The sequence below is a fragment of the Periplaneta americana genome, chromosome 5, assembly GCF_040183065.1.
Source record: "Periplaneta americana isolate PAMFEO1 chromosome 5, P.americana_PAMFEO1_priV1, whole genome shotgun sequence".
NCBI lineage: Eukaryota > Metazoa > Arthropoda > Insecta > Blattodea > Blattidae > Periplaneta > Periplaneta americana.
In genome coordinates this window covers 73,510,649-73,518,077 of record NC_091121.1, presented here as the reverse complement: position 1 = coordinate 73,518,077, position 7,429 = coordinate 73,510,649, and positions in this window count along the sequence as shown.

The following is a 7,429-nucleotide window of genomic DNA, read 5'->3' as shown; positions in this document are numbered from 1 at the left end:
TAAACCATATTCTTGCCTTCCTGGTCATGTATTTGGTTAGTTCAGTCGGTCGAGGCTTACTATGTGCAACAGAAGTATAGGCCGAAGTTCGGCAGCAATGTTATAAACTTGCTGGATGTGGTTGGCATGCTTTCGTTGTTTTTTGCCAATAAATGAAACAAGCATCCAAAAGTGAGCAGCATGCTGCAATATTAGGTTTTCGACTGCAGAAGGGCATATACCTGTTGAAATTAATCGCAGAATGTTTGCAGGGAGACATGCCTAGGGAAGTCAGCTGTAAAGAATTGTGTGAATGTTTTCGTTCCGGCCGAACATATCTACAGGACAATCCACGACCAGGTTTAACCGCCTAAAGCTGTCAACGCCAAATTCAATTCAACATATCAACGCTCTTGTCCGAGAGAATAGCAGAATAACAAGAAGCAAATTTACTTATCTGACTGATATTCAGCAATAAAGTATCAATAAAATTCTCCACAAACACCTATAGTATCGAAAAATTTGCGTAGTGGGTGCCACATTCTTAACTGTTGAGTAGAAAGTCAAACGTGAGAGAATTTGCCAACATAATTAAAGACGATATCAGGAGGGAGATGATCAGTCTTTGTTTCTCATTGTGACAGGTGACAAGTCCTGTTGCTATCATTTTGAGCCACATGCCTATCAGTTTCGCACGGAATAGAAACACACCGGATCTCCTCGCCCTAAAAAGCTCAATTTGTAAGGAAATGCAGAGAAAGTGATGTTTCCTTTTCGGTAATTGAGGTGCATTGCTAGTGCAATTTCTGGAAAGGGAACAAATGATCAATATTTAGTGCTATACATACACTTTCGGGCATCGTACACAAAGCATCCAGAATAAACAGTCAGGTATTTTGGCAAAAAGAGCGATTTTATTCAATCACAATATTTGAGCTGTCACTGCCAGATCAAAAAGGGACGAGTTGTAAAGGTTTCGCTAGGAAACATTACAGCATGTCCCCACAGTCTACTATGTACAGTCACGAAACTTGAGTTTTGAGGGTGCTAGAAACAATAGACTGTGACGGTACTATTTTGCATTGCCTGTAATGAGGCGATATTAGCGATCCTAGTGGTGAGCAACTATCTAATGTTTGCATATTTACTACGTATTGAGCTTCGCGACTGTATATACTAGACTGTGATGTTCCTTTTAACCCAGACTTATCTCCATGCTTTTCGTATTTTTTGGAGATTTTAATAAAAGCCTGAATGGAACTATATTACCGTCGGAAGAAGTGGTGCAAAATACTATTTAACATTGGTTCACCTCCAGACTACAAGGATTCTATGAATCCGGTATCCCTCATTTGGTATCAAAGGGGAAAAGTGAATTAACAACCGGAATTAACAACCGTTTTGAGAATTAAGCAGTAAGTTTAATTTTTTTCTTATTAGCTGTAGCCGGGTTTCATGTGAACGATATAATACTAAATGCTGGTTCACAATAAACCGGGAACGGAAACGACAACGAGAACGAGAACGAGAACGAAAATATTGTTAAAATAAATTTTAATGTGAGCATTCACAATTAACTACTGTGAATATTAACATTTAAATACATTTATTTTAATATTTCTTTCCTCGTTCTCGTTGTCGTTCCTGGTTTATTGTGAACCAACCTTTACTGTCATTGAAAATTCCTCCTCTCAGATTCTCCCATTCTGTAAACATCAATCTTTGCTTTGTAGTCACTGCATAATGACTTGAGATTCCATGTGTAAGGTTCGTATCTCCTTTTGCAGGTCATAGAGGATGAAATAGATACATATGGATGAGGAAGGAGAAATAAAACACCAAGTTTACAGTTAGCCATTTAATTACATACAAGTTCACAGAGATACACTACAGACGTCGTCATAGACATCTAGCCGTGAATAAGTTAATTGATGTGAGGAATGTCATTTTACGACTTTTTCTCGCAGGAAAGAAATAAATGACATTTCATGTCATTTGTTCGTCATAAGCTACAATTTTACTGACTAGGAAACTCTTAGTCTGCTAAAGTCTCTTCTTTCTGCTCTTACAGAGAAATCTTATTCTACACAAGCTTGCTAACGTTCCACTTCACATTTCCTCTTCAAGTTCATGGACATGATTATGTTTTACTTTGTCTTGTTTAAGAATTGAAGCAAAGGAAATGATCTGTAAATATTTGTCCAAAGATCGATTAACTTTTTAAGGAGGTAAAACATGAATATTTTATTTATTCGCTTCGCTTTATGTCTTAAATAAACGAAATGTTAATGAGCTTCACAAACTGAACATTAAAATTAACAATAAATAATACTAGTTGCAATAGTGTGATGACTTAGGAGTGTCCGAAGAGAACAAGTGCTTGGGATTATATTTGAATACTTTCTATTTTTGTCACTAACGTACATTAAATGTCAGTTTCATAGATTTCCTGGAATTTCGTGTAAAGATTCAAATTTAACATTTTTATTTTGGCCGTCATTTCAAGAATTAGTCCTTTACCCATTTCAGCTTCACTCTCGTGATAATTTTAAGCCGTTACTATGCAGCTGAGCTCAAACGCCGTGCAGGAAACATGGCGAAATATCATTATTGAAGACACAAAGAAGGCCCTTATGTGACTCACATGGCCGGTTTTGATCCCCGGTCTGATCTGATTGATAGAACAGACTTTCAGGGGGATTTTTCCAAGTACCCCTGATTCTTTCTTTCATTCCACCAACACACTTCCTCCATTTCGTCTATCATCCGCAATAGTTAATAGGTTGCTAATGCAATATTTCTGTCGTCGATTTGCAAAAGGGGACACGTTCAAAATGACAGAGTGTTGGGAAATCGTAAAAAAAAACCATGCCAGACTTAAAAAAAAATTAAATGTTCATTGATCCTGAATGTATGTATCCACAATGATCTAACTAGAAAAAATATATGAACATTTTAATTTGTTAACTTGTTACAGTTTTTGCGATTTTCCAACATTTTGTTATTTTAGACATGTCCTCTTTTGAAAATCGACGACAGATTTAAGATTTTGGAGTTGTGGGCTTTTCGCTTCATCAGATATTTATCTGGATCTGTTAAATTTAAGCCAAGATTACTCACATGTCAGCTTCGGATTCATGAATGCCACCCAGACTATCCGTCGGACTTTGATAATCGTTCATATACAGGATGGAAGGGGACCGATGCACTAAAATTTAAGATGTGATTCTACATGTTAAATATAAAAAAAAATTATTATACTTTTATTTCAATGAAGCACTGTTAACCAGGAAAAAAGTTAATGTCTTGAATCTTGTTTTCTGCAAAGTAAACCGTTTAGCCATGAATTTAAATTGAATAATTATGAAAATCGTAAAAATAATCTTGTAATGCAGTTCACTGCCGCGCGTCACCGACTGAGTACAGCAGAGGAGAAGGGGAAGATAAGGAGGGCGCTTGTTAGAGTTATTGCACTAGCCGTGATGGTGCCAAAAGCCTCATAGAAACGTAACGATTTCCTTTAAAATGGTGAATGTTAGAGACAAAACTTATTTAGATTTTTCAAATCTCTCCTCATGGTCTATCACTAGTTTCATTTTAGTGCAGAGGTTACCATCCACTCTGTATAGGGCGCAGAATGGGCCAATGAGGGCGTAAGTGAATGTATCTATCCCTGGTCCAATCCTCGAAAAACCAAGCCGAGCCAAGCCAAACCAAGACACACCGACACTTATCCATATCCTATGAGAAAAAATAAAATGTCACAGCTTTCTTTGTATAAAATTTTGTTGATTCAATAAAAATAAATAAGACGCAAGTAATTACAGAGTCGTGTCAAACATATCAAATGTTCGATTTCAGGACAGTTTCTTACTGAAAATGATTAATTTTAGTAGAAATCATTATTAATACTCGTATTAGATATCTAATAAATCTTAGAATGTTAGTACTGCGAATTATTTTTTGTTTATTTTCTAATCAACATGTTTCATAGAAATTTATGTCACGCAATACTCATAAATTATGTCGTTAATCATTACGACAGTGTATGATTGTAACAGCTGTAATTCAAATGCTCATAGTTAAACTATGGGAACTCTCTGTTCACGGAAATAAATCACTCAAGCCCGAAACCTCTCTTATTTAAATATATATGAAGCTTTAACGAATTCACACTTATTGCAAATGGTGATGAGAAGAGGTTACTTTGATTTTAGTTATATAAACAAACGTATTCTGAGAAATTATTCCGTCTGGATTAGGATAAAAGTTCTTCTTTCTAAACTGATACATACTGTATATATTTTTACTTAACTTTGTTAAAGTCCTTTTTTCAACTTTATCCGTAACTTGTGGAAAAAAAAATCAATTCTTAATTGTCAGAATAAGATGTCACTATATATAATTACTTCATAACTACCATAATATAAGCTACAAGTTGATAATATTTGGGCTTCAATACCGCCATTCATAAGCACCTTGTGAGGTCTCCTTATTCAACTTTTCCTTTTTTTTGTTAATTGTTTAGTACTTGGTTTGAAATTATTGAATTGTTAATCCTTGTTATTCGCTGTACCTACGGCACTTTGTCTCAGTAGTTTACATGTAGGCCTAAAGGTTGGGTAAAGGTTGGTAATATTGTGATAGTTCTTTTTGAGAACTTGTTACTGTTTTACTGAGCGAGAAGAAGATTGGTTTTTTGCGTCAACGTATTAAGGAAATGTTCGTGAACAAGTTTCTGCACAAAACCGGTCTGTCTCTCGCTCAGTAAAATTGTAATAAATTCTTAAAAAGAACTATCACAATACTGTATTACTCGTATCACAATATTACCAACTTTTATCCTATATTAATTGTTTGATTAAAAATATAACATTACTCGTATTTAAGGATAAATCTGTGGCTTAATATAAGTTGGATTAAAGTAGCAGTACTTTAATTAGGCCTACTTTATGTTGTAATACGTACGTAGTGGCATTCACGTTAACAGATTATCTCAGCAAATCTAGTCTTTCAGGTAAAGCTCCCTGTAAAGCAGATTTGAATAATTTCAAGGAAAAAATTGTTCCGGGATCGATACGGTACGTTCAACCAGAGGTCCCGGGATCGATACCCGGCCCCGGAACAATTTTTCCCTTGAAATTATTCAGATTATCTCAGATTTGTGCAGAAAATATTTTCCTATATCTGACGCAAATGTGCAACACAACGAAGCTTTAGAAACGAAATTGTATAAGTTTATTTATATAAAAGACTTGCCCTTGACTTAACCCAAACCGAACCCGACGTAGCTCAGGCAGTAGGTGCAATTGCGTACTGATCTGGAGCTGTGTTTGGGCGTAGGTCCGATACCCGCGTGGGCTGGTTACCTGATTGGTTTTTTCCTAGGTTTTCCAAACTGTAGCGAAATCTGATTTCGAAAACTATATATAACAACTGGGGGGGGGGGGGGAGATCATCGTGCTGACCGCATATTATCCTTGCACTAGTTGGATAATCGTTCATCTGTTCTAAGGCATGGGGACTCGGCTGGGTCGGTCTTGTCACTTTAAGGGCTGCCGCACAGAGTTACATTTGAGCCGTTCAGAGCAGAAGTGGTGTAAGTCAAAAATGGGTAATGAGGGTTATAAAGTAAACATTCTGTAAAATACAGCGCAAAGTAGCAGTTAATATTGAATTTATTTAAACTATTAGTAGTCAGTGAATACGACGAAGGATATATTAACTGCTACTTTGCGCTGTATTTTACATAATTTTTACTTTAAACCTCATTACCTAATTTTGACTTACACCACTTCTGCTCTGAACGGCTCATTTATATAGCCTGTTGAATTTAGTTACTGTACAGTAGGCCTACCTGATATTTCTTCGGAAACTAATCAATTACAAAATTCAATTCTTTTTTTCGGTTTTCGTTTGGATTCAGTTATTAAATTAATCAAAATGTTTAACTTTGATTTTGCACATATTTCTAATAATAATAATAATAATAATAATAATAATAATAATAATAATAATTCAAGAGTTGCAATACAACTGTTTAGGTTTATTATAAACTTGTATCTGGTTTCTTCTATCTAGATAGATATGCCGTGGATCTGTAGGAAATTAGGCGTCCAGTATAACTCTGCAATCTTTTTCATAAATCACGAAATTGAACCGCCACGGCAGTGGGAAAATTTTGTCTGAACAGTTCAGTTTACATATCCCGCGTAGTAATAATAATAATAATAATAATAATAATAATAATAATAATAATAATAATAATAATAATAATAATGACAATAATAATAATGACAATAATAATAATGATAATAATAAAAATAATGAAGTATTGATGGTATGGTGGTGGAGATGGTGGAAGTAACAGTACTAGTAGAAAGTATAATGATAATAGTGGTGGTGTTGGTGGAAGTAACATTGGTGGTGGTGGTGGTGGTGGAAGTAACAGTGGTTGTGGTGGTGGTGGAAGTAACAGTGGTGGTGGTGGTGGTGGAAGTAACAGTGGTGGTGGTTGTGGTGGTGGAAGTAACAGTGGTGGTGGTGGTGGTGGAAGTAACAGTGGTGGTGGTGGTGGTGGTGGTGGCGGAAGTAACAGTGGTGGTGGTGGTGGTGGTGGCAGTAACAGTGGTGGTGGTGAAAGTAACAGTGGTAGTGGTGGTGGTGGAAGTAACAGTGGTAGTGGTGGTGGTGGTGGAAGTAACAGTGGTAGTGGTGGTGGTGGTGGAAGCAACAGTGGTGGTGGTGGTGAAAGTAACAGTGGTGGTGGTGGTGGTGAAAGTAACAGTGGTGGTGGTGGTGGTGGTGGTGGTGAAAGTAACGGTGGTGGTGGTGGTGGTGAAAGTAACGGTGGTGGTGGTGGTGAAAGTAACGGTGGTGGTGGTGGTGGTGAAAGTAACAGTGGTGGTGGTGGTGGTGGTGGTGGTGAAAGTAACAGTGGTGGTGGTGGTGGTGGTGGTGAAAGTAACAGTGGTAGTGGTGGTGGTGGTGGAAGTAACAGTGGTGGTGGAGGTGGTGGTGGAAGTAACAGTGGTGGTGGAGGTGGTGGTGGAAGTAACAGTGGTGGTGGAGGTAACAGTGGTGATAGTGGAAGTAACAGTGGTGGTGGTGGTGGTGGTGGAAGTAACAGTGGTGGTGGTGGTGCTGGAAGTAACAGGAGTAGTGGTGGAAGTAGTAGTAGTAGTGGTGGTGGTGGAAGTAGTAGCAGTAGCAGCAGCAGTGGAAGGAACAGTAGTAGAAGCAGTAGCAGTGTAATAAAAGTATAGGCCATTCGTTATGTCGTGAAACTTATCTGCGCTTCAGGGGAAGAAGAAAGTGGACTGAGAAGCTTCTCTCTCTCTCTCTCTCTCTCTCTCTCTCTCTCTCTCACTATGCTTTTACTAGCGGACATACCCCCCACTATACTATAAGCTATGGCGCACTCATCCATTTGGTTCTATGAGATAACGAA